The 14,236-nt window shown below is 36.3% G+C and overlaps 1 protein-coding gene across 1 annotated transcript in view; it reads right to left on the bottom strand.

Annotated features, from left to right (window-relative positions):
- The window catches only part of LOC308195840 (uncharacterized protein), a 203,981-nt gene that overhangs the window by 40,074 nt on the left and 149,671 nt on the right, over positions 1-14,236 (bottom strand). The gene's annotated exons all lie outside the window — the stretch shown is intronic.

Below are 14,236 nucleotides of genomic sequence, written 5' to 3'. Positions count from 1 at the left end.
TCTGAAATGCCTTCTTTCTTCTTTAAAGGGAATTTTTACCCAAACCGAATAAAATTACAAAAGTGGCATTCAGACTTACATTACTTACATTCTTTTTTTTTTTTTTTTTCTCTTACCTCTTCCTTTCCCCTCTGTAATTTTTGAATGAGAAGATTTGGGAAGGAGAGGGAGTCTGCTTTTGCTGTAGACTATAGCCACTGTCTTTATCCAGGGAATTTCTTTCTCACGAAATTTAGAGCTCAAAACTGTTTGTAGCCTCAGGCATATCACTGCATAAAACATTCCCAAATAGTATTTTCAAATTTGTGTTAACAAGAGCAAGGAATAAAAACTTAACCCTACAAAATAATTTTGGCCTCTTTTACAGTTGCATGATGGGGAACTGGAGGCCAATGTCACCAACTTATGTTACCTATGTCCACTACAACAAAGGCCCAGTTGAGTCAAATGAATATCTCTAAAGATAATTTAAATATAAGCAATTTACAGAAGGGACACAATTCTCAACAACAATAACAAAAAGTTTATATCTTCAGCCTATCGTTGATATTCTGCATGTTTCTCCAGTGCCAGGATAGGTTCTAATGGGAAAATTCCTTCCTCAACCTTTCAGCTTCTAGTAGTCATAATAGCAGTGTGATACTACAAATGCCACTCTGTGTCAGTCCATGTAAAGTAGAAATTGTTCCACCGTCATGGGAACAGGCTCAGTTTTTATGTTCAGGACAGAATACATCTTCCTTTTATCTCTGAGACAACAATGTGTTGCCCACAACACAGAAAACAAAAATATCTCAGTTTCAATACTGAATCTGGTATCTGAACAGCCAGATCAACTCTTTCCTGTGTAAGGTGTTGCTGGCACGTTATGATCTCAGTGGTTATGTAAAGGTTCAGATTCCCCATCATCCATTTATTTTGTAACATAAAAGTATGACAATTTCTAGATGCAAGTGAAGAGCATGTTGAGTTGTTTTTGATATATTCTAGTAAGAAACAGCAGAAATGGTCCTTGTATAAATAATCTAGTAAATCAGTTCTTCCCTTGTTTTTATCTGCTATATACAATCCAAACACAACATTTTGATTTAGCTTACTCTGATGTTGAAAATTAAGACCATAGCAAACAAGACCCTTCTCTCAAATTCATTCTGTACTACTAAAACAAGAAAACCCCATGAAGTATAGAGACAGAGGATATAGAAAGTGATCCTTTCCTTCCTTCTCCATAACTGTTCCCTATACATCTGCTAGGTGTCCTAAGAAAGAAACATCCAGTAAAAAGACAAGCAGTAGTGTCATGTATGTATATTAAAGACAGAAAATTGTTTTTGCTACTTTTCAATTGGCCAAACCCCAGTCCAGGCAGGTCAGATTTTTAAATGCTGCTCTACTTCCGATTAATTCCAGTTCAGAAGTCAACATCACTATATTGCTGCCTCTTATCTCCTGCTGTCACTGCATAGACATCAGCACCATGTCAGATTCCCTATCAGCATTTGTACAAGCAGCTCAGTGGGGATAAGAACTATCCATATTTGAAGCTAGGTGTCAGTCATCTGTTTTACAAAAGTATAGTCAGTCTTGCTCATCAGTGAATAATCATATTCCCAAAAGCACTGAAAATGCATGCTGAACAAATACTGAGAGAAAGACATTGTATATTTGACAGTGATTTTAATCATGGCAGGCTCCTGGTGTTTTTTTGTTTTGTTTTGTTTTGCTTTTTTTTTTCTTCCAAGGCCACAAAACAAAGGTTTTACCATACTGTTAGTATTTTGTTTCCATACAGGAAGATATATGCAGGCCTTTCATTCTGCACCTTTATTCTGTGTTGCATTTCAGAACAAAGAGACAGGATCATGCACTTCATAGGATACTCAAACTGTCTTACAGCAGGTTGCATGGAGATCTGACATGGATAATCATGTTTATTTCTGAATTGTATTTTAGAGCAACAGATTACAAGGCACTCTATAAAGATGAGCCAGGGATTTCATGTCATCTGTAAAGTAGAATTAGTAGTGATCACATGGACAGGAAGCTGACAGGAAAGGCTTTTTGTTTTAGCTTGATATGAACAAACAATCAAAATATCCTTCAATTTGGAAGGAAAAAACTCTTTTGAGATCCAAGTCCCAGGCTTCAAGCAAAAACTGTAACATTTAATAAAATGTGTGAATGTATAATAATACATTAATGACTGAGTGTACATCTCCAAACAGTGATTAAACTATTCATTATATTCAGTAAACAGGTTTGAGAGTCACTAGAAGATACCAGCTGATTGACAGAGGTGTTTTGGGGAGTGGAGCCTGAGCATGTTTTAATAATTAGACCATGCTTTAATAATTATGTACTGAAGATTTGTCTGCTGCAGTTCATTTTGAGAATGCATTTGTATTCTTTCAGAATAATGTTTTATTGCTAGATACCATATTGTCCAAGTACAAGGCTGAATAAATGGCCAACTGTTAAAAAGCAAGCATTTTCTTCAAATGCTCCATAATGTGTTTTTTTTTGTTGTTGTTGTTGTTTGTTTGTTTTTCTAATCTGCTCTCTATAAAAAAGAAATTTTAAAAAAGTCAACTCTGAAAATTGGTCACATCAGGTGATGGTTCAGCATTTTTTGCCCCTGGTATTCCTCTTCTCTGACTTGCAAGAAAATCTCTTCGGGTGTGTCATACCAACCAATTTGTCTAATGCAGTGCTGACAGCAGCAGAGTACATACATGTGCTTGGATTTCATTCCTCTCATACTGAGCAACATCTCAGCAAACTCCTGGTTGTCTGTTCTCAGTGTGTCATAACTCTCCCACCTCATGTAAGACTCCCATGGGGTCTTACGCCTCCTCTTTTCATTAGTTCTTGAGCATTTTGCTATCTGACATTGTTTTGTCCTCCCAGTGTTCTTGTGAAGTAATTCCACATTTGGAAATTGAAAACTGAGGTACCAGAGACTGACTATCCCAAGCTCATGCTGTAAGTTAGTGGAAATACAATCCACCTCTAAAGGTCACCTTATCTGCCAAGCCATCTATAATTTATACAGTTGCATGCTTTATCTTCTTCTTACCCTATCTTGTCTCTTCCTTCTCTATTTTGCCTTCTAGGTATTGGAAAGGTTTCTCACTGAACCACAAAGGAAATTCCTTTTCCCTCTTTCAAATCCCTTCAGTGCTTATCTCATTGCCAAAAGCATCTCCACAACTGTGAGTTTATATTAGGCCAATAATGACCCTTAGCTTTTCCCAGAGTCACGAAAGACCTACACGATCAACAATGGAAATAAAGTAAGTAACCACAAAAAGATATGCTATTTTGAGACGTGTCTTTGGTGACAACAACAAACTGGGAGCTTTTGATCAACTGCAATGCTTTTATTCACAGATCATCTTGGTTTCATGTCAGCAATAATAGAAGTGATGTTATTTTCTGTTTTCCAATAACACCTTTATGGCATTATGTTATTTTTCATTTTCAGATGATACTTGTGATATAAGACATAAATCGAGCCAAAGCAGGGAGAGGACTTGACTGAAAGACAATTTCCCTTTCAGTGAGTGAGTGACCTTTCTAAAAAGTTCAGAAGCTGTGCTCAAAAACCATTCACTTACTTTATCAAATGATAAATAAGTACCTTCAATTTTGACATGTTGCCAGTATCTGTTTCTCTTTTTCAATTTCTGCAGAAACCAAAGAATAATGCATGTACTAACTATGCTAATTGACTGGAACAGCTCTCTAAAAGTGGTCCAAAATCAAACCTCAGTTTCATTTTCTCCCCAATATTTTGATGATGTAAGGACGTGCATATTTACGAAAGAAAATTTGAGATATTTCATTCTTTACTTGCATGTCATAAAATTTCTTTTGCAATCTGGTTTATTGGTCACTAGTAATAAAAGAGATTGAAATGATTAAGAGTTTCCAGAGTAATTGAAACTGCTTTTCCATGTTTCAATACTGTAGATGTATGTAAACTCTACACCTTCCCCTTCTCCACCAAATCCTTGAAAACCATATGGATATAACCCTTGCAGGATTTAGATTTTTAGTGAAGGAATGCAAAACAGGAAATGCCAAGGTATCTGAGCTAAGGAAGGGCCTTACAAGCACAATAGGCAAAATTCCATTTTCCCCTTCTCTATTCTTCTCCCTTTCTACTCATTTTATCTTGCACAACTACAGTGGTTCTCTCTCTCTCTAATAAGATGTAAGTCAGTAGTGTTATACCTCAACGGTGGATACTGCAGCTGATACTGTTAAACATCTTCATTAATGACCTAAATGATGAGACCGAGTGCACCCTCAGCAAGTTTGTAAATGATACAAAACTGGGAGAGGTACTTTACAAACCAAATGGTTGTGCTACTTTTCAGGTCCAGGACCTTGACAGGCTGGAGAAATGGGCAGGGAGTAATCAAGTTTTAAGAAAGGGAATGCAAAGTCCTGTATCTGCAGAGGATAACCCATGCTTTGGGGGCCAACTAGCTGGAAACCAGATTTTCAGAGAAGAACCTGAGAGTTCTGGGGGGACAAAAATTTGAACATGAGCCAGCAGTGTGCTCATGTGGCAAAGAAGGCTGACAGCATCCTTACTTGCATTAGGACAAGCATTGCCAGCAGGCTGAGGGAAGTGGTTCTTCCTCCCTACTCAGCCCCATTGAGACACATCTCTAGTGCTGGGTTTGCTGGCTTTCCTGACACAAGGGAAAGTGAGACTTACTGGAGCAAGTCCTTTGAAGGACAATGAGGACATTGAAGACCTCAGAGCATCTATCATATGAAGAGAGGTTCAGACAGCCTGGGTTATCACCTTGAGAACAGGCCTGGAGGGGGTCTTATACACATGTAAAAATACCTGATGGAGGGCAGAAAAGAAGATGGAGCCAGACTCTTCTCAGTGGTACAGTGAAAAGATGAAGGATAACAGGCACAGACTGAAATGAAGAAAATTCCCTTTAAACAAGAGAGAAAACCTTCTTATTGTGACAGTGGCTGAATACTGGAACAACTTGTCCCTGACAAGTTGTCAGGACTTGGCCTGAGCTCTACACAGGTTTTATAACTTTTAAAGTATTTCAGAATACCTCATTTATTGATATCAATGTTTCATCCTGTTGTGTCCAGAGCACCCATCTGAATCAGAGTATTTTCTGTTGGCTAGACTGTAATTTTGCTTCTATTTACTGGTGCAATGAACTGTACTTTTTTTTTAGTTTGCAAACTTCAGACAAATTTTGCTTTTTCTCACAATATCATCCCAAACCTCACAAAATTTTGTTCTTCTTGTAATGAACAAAATTCATTGTCCACTTAAAAAAACACTGTAAAAATACTTAAAAAAAAAAAAAAACCTTGAACCAATGGCCAATGTATTCTTAATAAAAATGATAATAATGATAAAACACTATTTTCTGGTTACTTATGTGAAATTACTCTAGACATAACAGTACTTATTCCCTCTTCACCTTTCAAAGGGAGAAGCTGCTCCAGTAGCCATTCTTTCCGTTTTAGGTCCCCAAAATATATACATATATAGAAGCAAAAATGAAGAACTGAGAATTTGAAATGCAACGTTCACTATTGCCAAAAGATTGTAATGAAGGCAGATTTCCAGCTGAAAGTAGTTTTAATTAGCATAGCTGATGGTAATGTTTTTGAGATGCCCCAAATTCTTGAATGTCCAATATAATGACTGTAAATACGCACAGAGCACAAAATTTGGTCCCTAACCTTTGCAAGTATCTACACAATAAAAGGTATTACTTATAGGCTATTCACTTCGTTGTAAGGATTTGTAAGGTCACAGTCATGGAGTACAGTGTAGCTCACAGCATACATTCTAGAGGTCCCTTAATTTTTATACTTCACTGTATATAAAATAATACATTTTCCCAGTCAAGAAACCATTCTTGAAAGTTTATAAAAGGTAGCTGGATAAACATTATGGCAAACATATTTTAGAATCTTCTGAACTGTAATGTAATTATTCAGAGTTAGTTTTGGGGGATTTACTTATCACTAGCAAAGACAAACTTATGAATCCTAGAGCTAGCCTATTCCTAGGCACATATTTATATGTGGTGACACAATATTCAAGTTTAGGTATCTAAAGTTAGAATTCCTAATCCATGCACTAAGAAATAAAAGGAGAGCAAGCTGACTTTAGACTGTACTTGTTCTAAGCAGTGCGAAGAAGAGAGAAGTGCAGAAATACAGGTGGGGAGCTGGAGGAAAGAGGAATAGAAATCATAAAAGACAAAATTATTGCTATTTATGGGCAATCAGCATCCTAGAATTAATGAATGCTGGTCAGAAAAAAAGAAGCAGCTATCCAGAAGGATTTCTTTGTATAGAACTCAGGAAAACACTGAGTAATGTGTTGAACCATTATGTGGCATTAAAGTTAAGTGAAGCCAGGTAGGTAAAAATAACAACAGCCCCAAATCACATTTTGATTATGACTCTTGAATAGACAAAGAGTTCACTGGATTATTCAAGAGTAAGGCATAATAAAAATAGGTTGAAACAGCATAGTTCTATGAAATAAAATAACATGAATACTACGGTTGCTATCTCAGCTGAGTTTAGACAGATGAAAATTATAGAAGAAATAGAAATGTGACAGAATGAAGATCCTGTGTCTTTTTGATATACTGTTCCAAAAAACGAATTTCTGGTAGACCAGTCCTATGTTAGTGAACAGTAAGAAGAAACATTCCTAGGCAATAAAACACAACTGTCTGCACCATTGTAATGACATTATTGCTTGACACAGCTTTGACTTGAGATAACCACCATTTTCCCAAATAACTCCTTGGTACAGTCTAAGAATTCATATGAACAAAGGAAGATTCCCAGTAGGGAATTTTCAGATACTCTTCCTATTTTGGAAGCTAAGAGAGTTCAACAGTAAAGGGGCAAGTTATTTTGTGCCAGTTAGCCCCAAATCTAGAGAAGTTAATTTACTAGTTAAGAGGCAGAGCCAGTCTGACTTGTAAAAGCAGAATCTGCAGACCCAGACCCAAGGGTAGCTTTTCTTATCAATTCAGTGGGATTTGGATCCAAAATTGTTAGGCTGAAGTGGTCCGGAAAAAAAAAAAAATTATAATTAAAAAAAAATCAAAAGAATGATTTGCTTACATATGAGGGATGGAATATATTTTATGCTAAGAGTAACATATAATACATTTTTACTATATGCTAAAGAAAAGACTGTATGATTGGTTCAGTTAATTAGGTATGTCAAAATAAAGGTCTTAATAGTAAAAAGATAGGAATTAAACTGTGTTTAACACGGGCTCCTCTAAAGGCCTCCCTGAGGATCAGAACTTCTTGCCTTATAATGCATGAGGCAAAATGAGCACAGAAACACAGGCTACATTTTGCTGTAACTGTTAACCCAGTGTTTTGTCTGAAGCTACTGGGTAACCCACCTTGAAAAGAGGCTGTGGAACAGGTATGAACAGCAAAAGGCATGGCACATGGTCAGTTGCTAGCTCAAGTATTTCGCAGTTGAAGTTAATAGCTCTTCTTTCTTTGAAACAAGATGTGTATTTACACCATGCTGAGTACAGTGTTGACATTCAAAAAATTTGTGACAATATATGCCATTTATAAACTGAAATACACCTCTTGTTTTGCAGAGAGATCATTTCATCCATCACTACCGAAGGCACCTAAGGAAAGTCGCTGGGAACTGTTACACCACACAGTATTACAAAAGCAGTTCTAGCCAAGAAACAGACAAAAGTAATGTCCTTCCTAAACTGAAATTAAAGGGAAATTTTTATGAAGAGAAAATGAAATTTTCCCAGTTGCAGTAGGTCTAGACTGAAAAGTTGGACAGTAGGTCCTTGTCCAAACAATTATTTGTTGGAGTAAAACAGGAACCTCTCTTCCTGACATCATATATTTCATGTATTAAATTATTAAATACAGTATATTGCTCTGATAAATAGTACTATAGCTTTTGTAACTAGTCTGTTTCGTTCAAAACCTAATGAGGGCTTTTCAACCACAGAAAAAAGCATTAACTAGACATTCAGTACTCTTGACAAACTGACTCTGCTGGATCTGCCTTTACTTTTCCTGCATTACACAGGTAACTTGAAATACATTATTACCACAATCCAATAATAGAAAAATATTATGCAGCATTTGGAAGAATATTTCCTGTCTTCATTGGCAGCAATTGACTTGATAAAGTACCTCATATGAAACTTTATATTTTATCATAATATTATTAGCACATGATATCTGAGTGGTTACTAGGATATAGGATTTGAAGATCTTCAACTGGAAAAAATATGCCACAGGAAAGAAGGTATTTTACCTTCTTCCGAAGCATCCTAATTTGACATGGCACAAGGTTTCATGTAAGATATATAACTCCATTCATGCACGATATATAATTTTTCCAAAAGTTTTCTCTTGGGAGCTGCATCTTTGAATAACTTTACCTTGAAGAGCTAGAGCTGATTCTCTGTCATGCAGAGGCTCATGAAGTGGAGCAGAGATCTGTTAGGCTTCAGGTGTTCGGCAAAGCAATTTTCTCTACCTTTCGCTTTCTGAACACATATCAAAACAACAGTATTTTTCACAACTGAAAAACATAGTAATAGATTTTACCAGCAGACTACTGGCCAAATTGGATAAGGCAAGGGAAGGAGTGATATGAAGGAATCTGGGGTGGTCACTGTGGCCCAGGACCTCTTTGGTAAGCAACAATGAGACTACTGTCCCCTGACAAAATTGCTGATGCCGATGCATCAAAGACAGACAGGAGACATCAGTCATGTTCTATGAGTAGTTCTCAACAACAGTCTGATGCTGGATGCTTGGGTGCTACATTTAAATTTTGGGGATTTGATATAATTTTCAATGGCAGTAGCACTAAGCACTTCTGAAAATGATCATCCTCTATAGTTATATAACTGTCTGAAATACCTGAATTTACATTCAGATCAGCAAAGCAACCTCAGCAAATTGCCCTAAAAACATAAGGATTTCTATATGGCAAGTGTGCTACACTGGATGAGAATTTATCCTTCTTCCTTCATTAGCTTCATGAATTCATCCTACCTGTTTTTTTTATTTTTTAATACAAAATTAGATTAAACATGTTAATCTCTCCAAGCATCTCCTGCCTGCTATATGGACTCTCATAGCCTGTGTTCTACTATACTATTTCAGGCAAGTTTTGCAATTTTGAAGGCAGTTCATCTACAACAGCTATTTGTGTTCATTCTTGGATTTGATACAGTGCTAGTCCACCTAGCTACTGCATACTGCAAGGACTACCGTATCTCAGATAATATGTCTGGCCATTCTTGGGAGCACTGAAATGACTGGTCTGAACTTCCTTGACATACTTCTATTCCTCAGCTTCCTCCTTATCTCACTGTTTCAAACTCAAGAATTCCAAAACTTCATACAGGGAGTAAATAAATAAATACATACATACATACATAAATAAAAAGACCCCAAAGGTATATATCCCATAAATTCCATGTCGAATATTACTTCATCCAACAATATGGATAGAAGATTCATTTATGCTTCCTAGTAGGAATTCTAATATCTTCCTAGGAGTTATTAATTCTCAAAATACTGTAACAACATACTGTATCACAGTGGAAATCCAACTTTCCCCTTAAAGAATCTTTCTCCATTCATAAACACTTTGATTCACAATCCTATTGAGAAAAATAAACACGAAGACTCAAATAGAAGCCTTATGATTCACAAAAAGAGAAAAGAAAGCATTCCATAGAGCAAAAAATACAGATAATACAATAATGACAGTTACTATTTTGTTGGTCCACTATCACTACAATCCATCATCAGCATCTGAACACTTTTGCCAGACTGATTGTGAATTTCTAGTCTGTATCTTTTAATGCAGCCTCATTACAATCCCCTTGACAGCACACAAGTAAGAGACGGTCTTATTAGCTGCCAGAAATAAAAAGATATTTTTTTTTTTTTAGCAGAAGAAAGACTCGTTAAACAATATATTTCTTCAGAGAAATTCATTGAGGATGAGAGCAGTAACAGAGTCATTCTTCAGGTGTTAAGACATGAAATATAGACTATTGTGCAAAGCACAGCTTTGCTAAAATCTGTGTGGAATACTGAAAGACCACACTATGTGGCCAACTTCTGACAGGTTGTCAGGGCTATCCTACTGTGTTTTGATGTAACAATCTTAAATGGAGTATCTGTCAGTTCAATCACAAGTTCTGTCTAAAATTCTGAAGCTCATTGAATTTTTGGGAAGATTAAAAATTCCAATTTAATCAAAAAAAATCATTTGGATAGAGAAATCAGATGAACTTTTCAAGACTCCTCATTGCCACAAGCTTACTGAAAGCACTAGTATGTCTTGCTTATGTATACACCTATAAGGGACCACTTTATAGGTGTATATCACCTGTATATCACTTGCATTCAGGAGCTTAATGATAATTGTGGCAGATATTATTATTTTTCATTAGTAGAATCAAATATATTCAAGAGAGATTGGGTTTAGTCTAAATCAGCAAATATAAATGATACCTGCCCTGAAACAGAACTTTCACTTTTCAGTCTATGCTTTTTATGTCCCATCTCCAAACAGTGAGGTAGCTGACAGCATCTTCAGATATTAGATATTACATAATTCTTGGCAAAATTATTGGCAACCTGCAAGGGGAACAAGAATATTTGCACTGCAGATTTGGATACAAAAGAGAATCCTCTTCTATATATGGACTAAGAAAATTCATTTAAAAGAGGATTGTTATTCATTATACTAGATGTCTCTTTCAGTGAAACCTGACAGCCACTGATGAACAGGACTAGTGGAGAGATCAATTGGTGTGTTAGTCACAACAAGAAGGAACTTAATTTTCTTCTTGAGCCAACTCTGGATCAGAGCCACAAACTTATCCCAAAAGATTCTAAAGACCAGCATAAGATGCTTGAACTAATCCAGAACAGATTTCCTTTACAACAGCAGAGTTACCACAAAAACAGCAGTGCAAAGTAAAATAGTGCATGGAATACACAGCTCAAATTACCATTACATGTCATTTTAAGGGAATTTTCATTTGCAATTACTTGACAGTGAGACAATGAAAAAAAACAACAGTCCTTCTGGCACGGCTCTCAGTGCACATATTATTCTTCAAGAGGACAACCACTTTGCCTCTTTAGTCCTCAAGTTGTCAATAACACTTATAGTGCTAATGGATGAAAAACTGTGGATTTCTGTTGCAAAGAAAACATCAATAAATCTTCTCCTTCCTCTCTTCATACTTACTATGTGTTTATCTGCATATCAATTTTATTTCAAGGGCTTTAGTTCACCAAGTGGTTGACACAGCCATGACAAAAATGGAATTTCAGTTACTTTTATCAAATAATATCTCAGAAGGAACAACTAATTCTGGAGGGCCATTGGCAACCTCATTTTAAGTCCTTCCTTTAGGTAAAAAGCATCAACACAAGTAGGTTGTATGGACTCAACATGCAGAAAAAGAGCATTCCTTCAGAATAAGTCAACATTTACTTCTCCAAACACATGAAAGGATATGATATATCTTTGGACTTGAAGATAAGAATATATGGATGATTCTATATATAAATCTAATATGTAAAATAAATATGACCTTCAAGTAGGCTGAAACTGATATATTTGATATACAGCAAATAATTTCTAAAGCGTTTAGTTCCAGGTATGCACCATTTCCTCTCACTTCTATAATATATATTGTACCTGTGCCATTTTGTGTACCTACTAGCAGACCTGTACCAACCTCTTACAGTGACAGAGAAAATTAGTTTGATGGGGTTGTTTAGGTTGGAACTTCCACTCTATGTCCAGCTCTTTCTGACAGACACTTAAGGACAAAGAGCATGTCTACTGTTTTAAACACCAGATATGCTTGAGGAAGAGAGTAGCAAAGGTGGATTATTTGCTGTATTTTTTAAAATTTTTAGAAAAATTGTTGCATTCTTTCTTAGCAGTATTTGCTACAAATGATTTTTTGGACTGTCATTGCTACCAAGCTGGACTGAACTATCTCTGGTATATCAACAAGGAGGTTAGTACCTATGTCATTTACTCTGGAAAGCAATTAAAAGAATGAATAAATACATTCAGCTGAAATATTATAAGCCCATAAGATATATCTCTTTTTGGGGGGTTCTGGACAAATGGGATCTTGGTAAGTTAGACTACCTACAAAAATCTGTTCATCATATTCCCTTCAAAAGGAAAAGTAGGTAGCTCAAAGTAAGTCTCTAAAAACAATTGCTTTCCTATGCCTTGGGCTGAAACATCCACACTGAAGTAATTAATATTTCTTCAGTCATTCAAACAAGCAAGCATTTTGGAACTAATTCTTATCAAGAAATGAGAATATTAAGTCTAAATCACAAGTAATCTTTCCCATCTGTATTTCATGGTAATACTTTTTATTATTTCAACTTTTGCTGAAGATTAGAAAAGATCAATTAGAAAACTGGTAAAAAAGAATTTCTAGGAAGTAGCATACATTTTCTGTCTTTAGAAAGAAGACAAGATATTTATGGTTTGGAAGGCCTATTTTCTCACATTAGCTAGCAGGATGTAAGACTGTAAATATCCCTTTTCTACCTTGAAGACTCTGAAAAAGAGACTCATTTTAAAGTGAGTCAAATTTAACAATGCACAGCAAATATACTTAGCAAGAAGCTGGCTAAATAGGCCTTAACAGGAATATGCCTTTCCACAAATCAATTTGGCATCCTGAGTATGATTTTCTATTTTGCCTTCCCTATATGTTCTTCAAGCAATTTTAGGAGAAATAACCAGAGAAACAACATTGGCAACATATTGGAAAGATGTTGGTTACAGATGTTATAAAGAACACTATCTTGTTGAAAAGCCATAAAGACTCAAAGCAACAGACAAAAAGAATGGGATACAAAAATAGTTCATGAATTCTAAAAGCATTCCAGCTTAGTAGCTTTATTTCCAGAGTTAACCAAATACACTTGAAATTTAAAGGTTGAGATTGCTAACAGGTCATGTTCTTAGCAGTGCTGACCCAAGGTCAAGTAATTTTTGCTCCAAGCTATACTGGATCAGTAGCTTCAAGAGGGCAGTGTTTTATCTCCCATGTTTATAATGTTCTCTGCTTGACATCATCAAATTCTTATGTGTTACTTTTGACAAAAGTAAAGTCTATGTTCCTCAAAAGTCATTGCACATTGGCTTTTTTTTTTTTTTTTTTAATATAATTGAGCCAAGATTTACTGGAACACAGAATGACCATCTCTCAGCACAGCAGAGGTCTTTTCACAAGCACACGATTAACAACATTAATTTTCTTTGTATGCTATAGTTTTCATAGAGGTGTTTAAATGCCAATACAAATGTGAAATGAATGAAGGCTGTGGGAATCTGTGTGTAGGTGTGCAATAGCCAGGCTGCTGAAAGTTGAGCGTGACTGATGTGCAGATAGCAGGCTATGTGTGGAGAATGATAAACACAGTGGAAGAAAAGATTAGTGCACACGTGAAAGGGAACTTGCTATATATTGCCTGAATTTGCAGTACACCCCCTCTCTCAAGGTTATCTCCCCTTTCCTCTCCCCATGTTTGATTATGCTTGACAGAGTGATGAGCACTGCAGCCAGATGAGACACATTTATTTTACTGAACCATCTCAGAGGACTTAGGAAAACAGAACAATCTCCCAGCCAAGGTACAACTTAGGTCTTCAGTATACAAGCTGGGCATTTTTATTTTTTATTTAGAAATGGAGTTTCAGAATGGCTAAGGTCATTCTCAGACTGAGGTCAAATTCAGCAAATAGCTTTAGCCAGATCTTTAGTTTTTAAAGGATGACTTTATATTTTTCACAAAGTCCTGTTGTGCCAATATAAACCATTTGCAGAACTAATCCATCATACTTCTGCTCTTAACAAGCTACACTAGTCACCAAGAGCATATGACTTTCCCCATGGCCATCTGAGAGACCTGCACAGGCGCTATGGGGCAAGCAGAAGCCCTGGTTTGTGAGGTGATGCCCTGCCAGCCCCAGGGCCAGCCCCTATGGCTCCTCGTCCCCCAGGAGCTCCCAGCCGAGGCAGTCTTCCTCTGAAGTCTTGAGTTAGTAAGGGAACTTCAAAGCCTGCTTTCTTTCTCTCTCTCTGTTAAAACTCTAGGAGTTGTGAAGTTTTGCATCACTATTATTACA

This window comes from Anser brachyrhynchus, assembly GCF_964034855.1.
Source record: "Anser brachyrhynchus genome assembly, chromosome: 5".
Classification (NCBI taxonomy): Eukaryota; Metazoa; Chordata; class Aves; order Anseriformes; family Anatidae; genus Anser; species Anser brachyrhynchus.
The sequence above is the reverse complement of the archived record's forward strand: the minus strand, read 5'-3'. Positions and strand labels throughout refer to the sequence as shown.